This window comes from Zingiber officinale, chromosome 2A (genome assembly GCF_018446385.1).
Source record: "Zingiber officinale cultivar Zhangliang chromosome 2A, Zo_v1.1, whole genome shotgun sequence".
Classification (NCBI taxonomy): Eukaryota; Viridiplantae; Streptophyta; class Magnoliopsida; order Zingiberales; family Zingiberaceae; genus Zingiber; species Zingiber officinale.
The window spans coordinates 57,539,806-57,552,313 of NC_055988.1; positions in this window are offsets into that span (position 1 = coordinate 57,539,806).

The window sequence follows — 12,508 nt, forward strand, 5'->3', positions numbered from 1 at the left end:
CTTACGAAGGACTAAAGAATATTTCTTGATATATGGAGGCAATGATGAGCTAACTGTAAGGGTTACAGTGATGCCAGCTTTCAGACCGATCAGGATGATTACCGATCGCAGTCAGGGTTCGTATTTTGCATTAATGGTGGTGCTGTCAGCTGGAAGAGTTCGAAGCGGGATACGATCGATTCTACAACAGGCCGAGTATATTGCTGCATCAGAGGCAGCAAAGGAGGCAGTTTGGATCCGCAAGTTCATCACTGAACTTGGGGTGGTTCCTAGCATCGCTGACCCAGTTGAGCTCTATTGTGACAACAATGGAGCTATAGCACAGGCGAAGGAACCTCGCTCACACCAGCGGACCAAGCACATACTACGGCGCTTCCATCTCATTCGAGAGATTATCGATAGAGGAGATGTGAAGATTTGTAGAGTACCTACAGAGGCTAACATCGCAGATCCCTTGACCAAGGCTTTGGCACAGAGGAAGCATGATGGTCACACTAGGTCTTTAGGCCTTAGAGCCTATACTGATTGGCACTAGTGCTAGTGGGAGATTATTAGTTAGAGCCCTAGAGCCAATCATTTGATGATTGTATGGACTCATGTATATCATATTCTTGTATATTAATAAAGGCATTTGTTTGGTTATTATACTTATTTGTATTAGTGCCAAATAGAATAAGTATAATAGCATCCTTGAGTAGAAGGTTCATACATATTTCAATCGATTAGTTGAATCGATAGTGAGATAATATAGGGAACACTACTCTAAATCATTCATAGTCGAGTATTAACATTCAGGGACAATGTTAATACATTAAGACTAGCATGTAGGTCAGCTGATGACTTGATCTCACAAGTCATGGATATAGAGATATCAAGCTGACACATGGATATGCATTAGATAAAGTATACCGAATGACCCTCCATGAGAAAGTATCATGGATCGTTATATGAGTGTCATATACTTTCTCATGTGGCTATTAGTATGACTACTAGTCCTTAGACCTGAAGTCACCATAGATCCCTACATAAGGATTTATGTACTTTAGTTTCGTCAAACGTCACCCGTAACTGGGTGGACTATAAAGGCGATTACTGGGTATGTAACAAATTATGCGGAGGGATGTGAGTGATGTAGATGGGATCTATCCCTCCCATATGACGGGAGCGACATCGGTATTCTTGATAGAGTGAGACCATTAAGTGCATGGTCATGCCCAAATGAGTCAACATTAGATGTTGAGTTTATTTGATCGAGTGAGTCTACTTGGAGTTCAAGATTTAGATTGATTAGAGGATGCCACGGTCTATGCCTCATATTGATCAATCTAGATGTCTAGGATAGAAGGACAATGTCATATATTTTGTGAGGAGTCACAATTGGTAGTCACAAGGTGATGTCGGATCTCGACATTCTTGTAACTTGGGTAGTAATGATGTGTTGCTAGATACCGCTCATTACTTATTCTCCTAAATGGGTTTAGGGCATTGCCAATGTTACAAGAACCTATAGGGTCACACACTAAGATCAATTAGATGGAGATTTGATTCATATGATGAACCAAGAGGATTAGATTCATTTGATGAATCATATTGGATTAAGAGTAATCAAAATTGGGATAATTGAGTTGGACTCAAGTTGATTCATGTATTCAATGAGTCTAATTTAGATTTTGACTCATTAAATCAACTTAATTTAATGAATTAGATTCATTATATTAAGTTGGCTTGAATCATATGGTTGGATTAGATCAACCATGAGAGAGATTTGATCAAGTTTGACTTGATTTGAGAGGAAGAGAAAAAGTCATGTTTGACTTGACTTTTTGCCACATCACTAGTGAGTTGGCAAGATGTGGACCAATAGGATTGCTCCACATCATCAATGTGTGCCATCTCATGGAGGTTACAAGCCTCCATAGCATTTAATGTGGCCGGCCCACATTAAATGAGGAGGTTACACTTGTTGCCATGTCATTTAGTGAGGTGACAAGATGTGGACCAATAGTGTTGATCCACATCATCCTAGAGTGCCACCTCATGGGGGTTACAACTCTTAATGGTCTCCACATTAATTGGAATTAATGTGGGAGTTACACTAGATGAGAGTGGCCCACCACTTTGGGTTTTGAATGAGAATTCATTTTCATTCAAGTGGTGTATCTTCTTCCTTCTTCCTCTCAAGCTCTCCCACTCCCTCTCCTCCTTGCTTGGCCGAACACTCTATTGGTGCTAGCACACCTTGTGTTTTGGTCATCTCCTTCTACTTGTGTCCGTGTGGATACATATAGAGGTTGTCTACTTTGACAACTAGAGATCCGGCGACATCTTGGACAAGCGGGAACGCGAAGGGCTTCGCTACAAGGGTAATGATCTTAACTTTAGTGTAGATCTAAAGTTTTTACAAACTCGTACAAGAAAAAAGGTTTTTCGAAAAATTTTGTTTACGAATCTTTGCACGAGATCCATGGCTTTGGGTGACTCGGGGTTTCCGCGACGCGAAAAAGCGATTTTCGCGGCCCGAAGAACCCAACAATTATGACTTCTACATGTGCTCTAATGCTGGCATGATTGTAAGCTCTGTGTTTCAAAAGTTGTAATCTATTTAAAGCCTTTACATTTATAATTTTTTAGCATTCTTGGTCGGTGTGGATTTTATTTGGGTGCTTTCTTTTTTACAAGTACCTGCTTTGTGAATTACTAGGTATATTTTCAAAATTAAATTATCAATGTTCTTGACAGGAACTTGCTTTGTGGATTAAATTCTGCCATTTGTTTAAATAAATTCAATATTTCAAGAGCTATAAGTAATTTAAGTTTTTCTTATATTGGTGTTTGTAATTTTACAACCCGACCCACTCATTACCATGTGCTAATGGATGAGAATGGATTTATTACTGATTTCCTGCAGGAGCTTGTTCAATCCCTTTCTCATGTGTAAGTACTTGTTTATATATACGTAACTAATATTTTCGTTCTCCAATGATTAATATTGTAATTGAGATATCTATTCTATGTCCAAAAGTACAAATATAAGAGGTGTACAACTGCGATATTTGTGGGTATGTTAGGCAGTGCTCTTAAGTTTTTTCGTGATTTGTGCCATACCTTATAAATTGTTAGGACCCCTGTATTGAAAAATCTGGACTGTGGTTTCATTTGAAGGTTTGACTATTCTTTCCAGGTTAAACTTGTAAAAATTTTAGGTTAACTAGAGTCCATCTAATCCTACCAGACAAGATTAGTGACTGGTTCTAGTTTTAACCTGCTGAAGTGAATTGTCCAAGATTTTGAAACTTGTCTCCTTTGATCATAAATAACTTGCATGTTTTTACTAGATCTAATAAACATTTCTTTTATTTATATGATTGTTTTTACAAGATCTAATGATTTTTTTTCTATAATTGTAGATTTTGCCTTGTCCATTGTTAGCACTTGCAATTTACTTGGAAGTTGTTTCGGTGTTGCCCTACATAAGGTCAACGACTGATGCAAAACATAACGGTAAAACCTAAATTATCATATCTTTGCATATTCATAAATAAAATATGTTGTCTTTTAACATTTTAGCTTCTGTTGTGTTTTTTGTTTTTTTAACTTATGTAGTTCAATGAAATAATGGGTCAAGCTTCCGAATCCAGGTTCGTTCTGGAGAAGGACCTTAGTGAGTACTTAACCAAATACCAAAGGTTTCATTGATTCAAATGAAACTTAAGGGACTAAATTTAAGTATTCAGACCTCTATCATGATCATGGATATTGGCTAAGTCTCAACTTATTAGGAGGTAAGAAATGACCCCTCTTTCTTCTTTATAAATCTAGCACATCATATTAATATTTTTTTTCTTCTTTTCATCTTGAAGGAAAGTAATCTCCAGGACGTTTATTTTCAGAAAAGGGATAAAGCTGGGTTTGCAAGCTAAGTCAATGAAGTTTTGTATGTAGAAAAAGGACCAGTACATGAAGATTGTTGCACATCCTGATCACTTGATCTATTCAGAAACGGATAAGTTAATTTGCTTGATTGTGGTTTGATAAACTTAATTTTGTGGTTGTCATTAACTTATGGTCATGTTTGGATAGCTTAGCTTGTAGTAATTGTAGAAGTTTATAAACTTAACTTAAGTGAATGTACATATATGTTGTACCAGTTTTTGGTTGAGACAAGATATATAAAACACAACTGAATTTATATATGTTGACAATGGTTTTGTGAATGTATATATGTTGTACAGGTTTGTGTGCAAAAAAATTATTTTATCTATTCGTGATGCATTTTCTAATCAACATAGACAACAATTTTTTAACCGTTTTGAAAAGTATGCAAAGACAATGGTTTAAAACTAAATTTGGAAGAAAGACAACAGTGTATTTGTTGTCAAAAGCATATCTAGGATCAAAATTATTGCAAAACTGGCAATTACAACGGTTTTATATGTTGCAGAACTGTTGTCATTGGTATTAAAAGACAACGCTTTAAATCCATTGCATGACTGTTGTCTAATGTGATCAAAGACAACGGTTTTAAACTATTGTCTTTTACCGCACATTTAACAACACTGCCAATTACAACGGTTTTAAAGAGCCTACGACAATGGTTTTTAACCGTTGTCTTTTAATATTTTTGTTGTAGTAGATGCTAGTTTTTCTACCACCTAGTAGGGTCCTTCCCATTGTGGTGCTAATTTGCTAACATCCCCGGCAGGTTTGACATGTTTCCATACTAGATCCCCCACTTGAAAGAATCTCGGGATGACTCTCCTGTTATAATTTTGTCTCATTCATTGTCGGTATGATATAAGATTAGTTGTAGCTTTGTCTCGAATTTCTTCTATCAAATCTAGCTCCATAAGTCGTCTACCTGCATTGTCATCGTCGTATAGTCGTCTTCTGTCGGATTCTACACCCACCTCTATAGGAATTAAAGCTTCTCCTCCATAAACCAGTTGAAAAGGAGTAATCCCTGTAGCTTCTCGGGGTGTAGTATGATATGCCCAAAGAACACTAGGTAATTCATCTACCTAGCTACCTCTGACATGATCATGTTTGGTTTTTAGACTGTCCCCTCAGGGCGGTGCAATGGTTAAGGAATGAGGTGTTGCCACATGAGGTCTTAGGGTCGAAACTCGGCGTGACCGGGCATGACCTCCCCCATGTCTTGGCCATTTGCACTAATGGCTAGTAGCCACCCGTGATTTACCTCCTCCTTGTTGGCCTAGGGATGGATTGGCGGGGGCGCTGGGGGCGAGCGAATCGCTTTTTGCCACATGTTTAGTTTTTAGACCTCTGATAATCTCTCTGTTGGTTACTTCTGCTTGGCCATTGCTCTGTGGATACGCTACAGAGGTAAATGCTTGAGTGATACCAAAGCTTTTACACCAGTCTAAGATTCTGTCTCCTTGAAATTACCTTCCATTATCAGAGATTAATTTATGGGGAATACCGAATCTACAAACAATATTTTTCCATAAGAATTTAATAACTGCATTTTCAGTAATCCGAGCGAGTGGTTCTATTTCTACCCATTTAGAGAAATAGTCTACTGCCACTAATAAAAATCTTCTTTGTGTAGTTGCCATAGGAAACAGACCAACTATATCCATGCCCCATTGATCAAAGGGACAAGAAACTGTAGAGGTTCTTAATAATTGTGTAGAATGATGTGGAATATTCTGATATTTCTGACAGGAAATGCAAGTTCTTACAAGCTTGGCAACATCTTCATGTAAAGTAGGCCAAAAAAATCCTGCTAGTAAAATTCTGCGGGCTAAGGATCTTCCTCCTTTATGACTGCCACATGAGCTCAAATGAGCCTCTTGCAAGATGAATTGTATATCTTCTATTCCAATACATTTAAGTAAAGGTCTAGAGAAAACCCTTTTATATAGTTGATCCCCTATAATAGTGTATTGGGAGCTCTCTTCTTAAATATCCTTGCCTATTCTCCATCAATTGGAAGAATACCTTGCTGCAAATATGATATGATTTGTGCTCTCCAATCACCTTGTATCTCTATATCAGCTTGTCTTTCAATACAAGATACTAACAATGTCTGCTCAACTGGCCGATCCAATCTCCAGGGTGTTATAGCAGAGGCCAATTTTGCTAATTCATCTGCTGCCTGATTCTCAGACTGAGGAATCTTTTGTATATTTACTTCTTGAAACTGAACCTTCAATTTATTAAATGCCTCAGCATATAACTTGAGTCTATCATTATTGATTTCGAAATTACCTAATAATTGTTGGGCTGCTAACTGAGAGTTAGAATAAATATACACCCGAGATGCTCCCACTTGCCGAGTGGCTTGTAACCCTGCTATCAATGCTTCATGTTCTGCTTCATTATTAATAGCCCTATAATTCAGCCTGACAGAGAGTTGAAGCTTAACTTTCCTTGGGGATATAAGGAGAATATCAATTCCACTACCTTGTCTGGTTGAAGATCCATCCATAAAATTTTTCCATGTATTCTCTTCTTCAGGACCTTGAACTTCTATGATGAAATCTTCCAGAGATTGTGCTTTGATGGTCGAGAGGGGTTGATACTGTATATCATACTCACTAAGTTTGGTCGTCCATTTGATCAACCGACCAGATGGCTCTGGGTTAAGCAAAACCCGCCCGAGAATACTGTTGGTCAATACAATAATTGCATGTGCTAAAAAATATGTGTGCAACCTCCGGGCAGTTAACACTAATGCATAGGCCAACTTTTTGAGTGTAGTATATCTACACTCGGCTCCTTTTAATAAATGGCTAGAAAAATATATAGGTTGTTGCTCTTTCCCTTCTTGTCTAACTAACACAGAGCCTACAACATTTTTATTGGTTGACAAATATACCCATAGGGTTTCTCCCACTACATGTTTAGCCAACACTGGAAGGGTGGACAAGTAGTCTTTTAATTCCTGGAAAGCTTTGTTACATTCTTCATCCCATTGAAATTTGTTAGCCTTCTGGAGTATCTTGAAGAAATAAAAGCCACGATCGACCGACCTTGAAATGAATCTAGATAAGGCGATGATCCGACCTGTGAGTATTTGAGCTTCCCTCATGTTGCATGGTGGCTCCATGTTTTGAAGTGCATTGATCTTGCTTGGGTTGGCCTCTATTCCCCGCTTGGACACCAGATACCCCAGGAACTTTCCACCTTTTGCTCCAAACAAACGTTTGCTTGGGTTCAACTTGAGCCCATATTGTCTTAATGTTCTGCAAGTCTCCTCGACATCCCTGCAGAGATCAGTAGCCTAAAGAGACTTAATTAAAATATAATCAACATATACTTCCATATTTCTTCCAATATGTTTCTGGAAGACCTTATCCATATGCCTTTGATAAGTTGCTCCTGCATTTTTTAGTCCAAACGACATAACATAATAACAATAAGTACCTTCAGATGTTATAAAACTGACATTTTCTTGATCTTCCTTAGCGAGAGGAACTTGATGATAGCCTTGATAGGCATCCAGCATAGAAATATATTCGAACCCGGCTGTAGAATCCACTAATTGATCGATGCGGGGTAATGGATAATAATCCTTCGGGCATACCTTGTTAAGATCACAGAAATCAATACACCCCACCATTTGTTTCTTGGTTTAGAGACTAGGACAACATTGGCCAACCAATTGGGGAATTGCACCTCCCTAATGTAGCCGGCTTCCATCAATTTATCCACTTCTTCCTTGATGATCTGATTTTGCTCAATATTGAAATTCCTTTTCCTTTGCATAACGGGCCGAGCATCTGGGAAGACATGTAAAGAATGTTCCATTATTGAAGGAGAAACGCCCGTGACTTACTTGGTCGTCCAAGCAAAGACATCATTATTTTTCTTCAAGCACTGAATCAACTCTGTTTTCAGAGTAGGATCAATATCGACCGCAACATAGGTAGTGGATTCAGGTCGACCGGTCTGTATCTGGACCTCTTCCTTTTCCTCATAAATAAGGACAGGTGGCTTCTCATGAATAGCATTAACCTCCATTTTTTGCATTTTTAGGGCGGCACTGGCTTTAGTCTTGACAATCTCCACATAACACTTACGAGTCGTCTTCTGGTCACCCCGTACTTCCCCGACCTGATCATCAACAGGAAATTTAATTTTTTGGTAAAAAGTAGAAACGACCGCCCTAAACTCATTTAGGGTCGGTCGACCCAGTATCACATTATAGGAGGAGAGGGCATCCACCACCATGAACTAAGATCTTCTTGTTCTCATGAGGGGCTCTTCTCCTAGAGATATGACCAACTTTATTTGACCGATCAGTTGTACCTCATTACCTGTGAATCCATATAAAGGAGTCATCATCTGTTGAATTTTGCTCGGGTCAATCTGTAGTTGATCAAAAGCTCTTTTGAAGATAATATTTATAGAACTACCAGTATCTATAAAGGTATGAGAAATAGTGTAATTAGCTATCACAATCTTGATTATTAATGCATCATCATGGGGTATTTCTACCCCTTCAAGATGTTTGGGCCCAAAACTGATTTCTGGCCCTTCTGCTTTCTCCATGCTACATCTTATAGCATGGATCTCGAGTCTTCGCGCATGTGCTTTTCTGGCCCTGTTGGAATCTCCATTAGTGGGCTCGCCCACTATCATATTAATGCTGCCTCGGGTGGCATTGCCCCTGTTTTCTTCTTGTTGAGTTGTTACGGCTTCAGGCTGAGCTTTCTCAGGCACTTGAGATGTACCGGTCGGGGTTGATGATACACCCTACTAAGGTTCGACCGGGCGATATTCTAATTTGAGTGGGCTTTGCTGCATAGGATATTGTTATTGATAATAATTTTGCCTCTGATAATGATCCCTATTTGCTCTCTTATTCTTCAGAATGCAACAGTCTTCTGTATGGTGGCTGCTGGTCATGTGATAAGTGCACCATCTTCTTGGTGCTTCTTGTTGCATTTCCACATACTGTACTGCTTGTGGACGATATTCAGGATGACGATGGGGTGAAGGGACTACTCGAGGTCCTCTCGGTGGAGGGGCAGGAGCGGGAGCCCTCTCCATAACAGGAGTAAGAGGAGAAATGACATCTTCTTTCCGGCGTGCAGCCTGAGATTCTTCAACATTAATAAACTCAGTAGTTCACTCAATTAATAAATCAAAATTGGCTGGAGGATTCCTCACCAGATCTTTAAAGAAATAATTATCATTCAAGCCTTGAGAAAAAGCGCATACCAATATTTCAGTACTAGCATTGGGTATATCAATAGCTACCTGATTGAATCTCTTGATGTAGGCTCTGATGGCCTCTTTAGATCCTTGTTTAATTGAAAATAAGCTCCAAGGAGTTTTATGATACCTTTTGTTGCTGGAAAATGGTGTAAGAAAGCCTTCATGAAATCTTTAAACCGTCGAATACAATTTTCTGGCAATCTTTTAAACCAACGTTGAGCAGCTCCTCCAAGTGTTGTAAGGAACATCCGATACTTTACTCCATCAGAGAATTATTATAATAATGCTACATTCTCAAACTTTAATAAATGTTCCTCTGGATCTGTGGTTCTAGTGTATTCACCGATCTGAAGATTTTGATATCGCTTAGGCAGAGGATCATCCAAGACACTTTGAGAAAAAGGAGAAATAATTCTATCTGATGAGCTATCACTAGCCATCGTCATTTTAGCTTTACGTTTCTCTTTGTCCGGTGCCTCGCCAGAGGATTCTTGGAAGATAGGTCTCCATCCTCCTTGCTCGAAAGGAGTACGAAGAAAGGCTCGAGAGCGCTGGGTTAGAGAAGCAATGGCTGGAGTAACATATACACGATCTTCTTCCTCCGCCTCTTTTCCCTTCAGTCGATCAGTGGTTGAGACTGCCGGATTATGAGCCACTGGCAGAGTATGTAACACCCATAGAGTACTTAGCAAGATTTTATATATTTGTTATCATGAATAAAAATAGGCCTTATGTGTAAATTTACAAAAATAACAAAAAATTAGAACCAAAAAGAGATGACCAAGGTTTGAACCTTGGATGTCTTACTAGATACATGTATGTGTTAACCAATAGACCAAGAGAAGTTATTGTTAGAGAGTGAAGTGACAATATAGTTAAGAGTAAGGAAAGAGCTTCTTTCATTTAGAAAGAGAAGTTAGAGTAGCCTTCTTCCTCTCAAAAGAAAAGAGGATTCTTGCTTCCTCTTTTCATTAAGGAGGAGTAAAAGAAAGGAGAAGGAAAAATGCATTTTCCCTTCCTCCTCTCATGATGAATAAAAGGGGAAATTAAAGAAGAAAATTCATTTTCTTCCCTTCCTCCTCCCTCCTCCTCCTCACCATGACAAAGACCCTCTCCCCACCTCCATTGCCAAAACCCAAAAACAAAGAGGACTCCTCCTTAGGAAGGCTCCACAATCAAGATTACTACCCAAGGAAATCAAACACAAGGATTGTAAGTATCCCCTCACCTGTGGTACAAGTCGCTTACGATATTTTCGAAAGGTTAGAATACTTAAGAATAAAATAAAAAGAGAAGAACCCATGCTCATGGATCTTAACATGTTATGATATGAACTTAGTTAAAAATTTATGTTGGAGGTTGTTTAAAAAAAAAAAAAAACTTGATCTTCTCCTTGTTATGTTTCGTCCATGATGGATTCTAGGGCTTCAAGAAGCTTAGAACCTAATCTAACTTGTTATAGGCTCTCTTATGATATGAAAGGATCTTGACTAAGTATTCATGTTGATATGTTACTTAGAATTTATTTTCTTCTCCTTGTTATGTTTCGGCCATGATAGATTCTAGGGCTTCAAGAAGCTTAGAACTTAATCCAACATGTTTATAGACTCCCTTATGATATGATAAGAACTTGACTAAGTATTCATGTTGATATGTTGCTTGGAATTTATTTTTCCTCTCCTTGAAGTTTCGGCCATGATGAGTTTAGGGTTTCAAGAAGCTCAAATCCTAATTTAACTTGCTTATAGATTTGTTTATGCTATGATATGAACTTGACTAAGTATCCATGTTGTTATGTTGCTTGGAAATTATTTTTCCTCTCCTTGAAGTTTAGGCCATGATGAGTTTAGGGTTTCAAGAAGCTCAAAACCTAATTTAACTTGCTTATAGATTTCCTTATGATATGATATGAGCTTAACTAAGTACTCATGTTGGTATGTTGCTTGGAATTTAGTTTCCCTTTCCTTGAAGTTTCGGCCATGATGAATTTAGGGTTTCAAGGAGCTCAAAACCTAATCTAACATGCTTATAGACTCCCTTATGACATGATAAGAACTTGGCTAGGTAGTCATGTTTATATATGTTGCTTGGAAATTTATTCCTTTCCTTGAAGTTTTGGCCATGATAAGGTATAGGGTTTCAAGAAGCTTAAAACCCAATCTAACATGCTTATAGACTCCCTTATGATATGATATGAACTTGGCTAGATGTTATGATGTATGTTGCTGAAAAAGAATTTATTTCCTTCATGGTAAGGGTTCAGCTATGATTATATTCTAGGGTTCAAGGAATTTTAAGAGTAAAGCCTAGCATGCACATGAATCTTCACATGATATGATATGAATGTAACTCAATATTTATGCTTGTATGTTGTAGAGCTTACTTTTCCTTTCATGAACTTTCGGCCATTACTACATTCTAGGGTCCAAGGAAGTTTAAATTTTAACTTAGCAAGCTCATGGATTCCCTATAACATGATATGAAGTTAGCTTGGTATTCTTATGCTTGTATAGAACTTAGTTTCATGTTTTTAATGGTTCGGCCACAACCAAGTTAAAAGGCCTAGGAAGCTTAGAACCTAAACTACCTATGCTCATGATATTCTTTATAGTTTATGATATGAAATTGATTTAAGGTTCACAAGCTTATATGTTGTTGCAACCTAGAACCAAGCAAGGTAACTTTCGGCCACCATATGAAATTAGGGTTAGAGACCCAATTATGATTTTTACTAGGTATCTCCCATACTATATACGAATTAGGAGATGCTAGGAAATGTGTTCCATGTATGATTATGTTTTCCTATGATGCATGATATGCTCATTTAAGTATGCTTATGACCTATGCATGATGATGACTTTTATGAGGTGTTTTATGCTTAAAGTATGCATGCTTTATGATAAGACAAGTAACATGCCTATTTATGTATGCTTATGAACCATGCCTGAAATGATTCTTATGATGGCTATGCACTCAAGTATGTATGACTTCAAATATGTTGCATGTTCATTTATGTAAGCTTATGAACCGGACATGAAAATGATTTTATGATGGCTATGTGCCCAAGTATGCAAGCCTTATGATATATTAAGAAAATGGCTAAGAGTTGCTTCCCTTAAGTTGGGATTAAGAGCACTCTTCATGTTAAGACAAGAGCATGACATTGATGATGATATGATATGACAGTTATGATGATATGATATGCATGACATGTATTTTACTTTGTATGGCTTGTACCAAGGGGTGGGCTCCATAAGCGTCCCTAGGCCGACGGACTATGATCGGGTCTAGTAAAAAGGGATGGGCTCCTTAGTACGCCCCT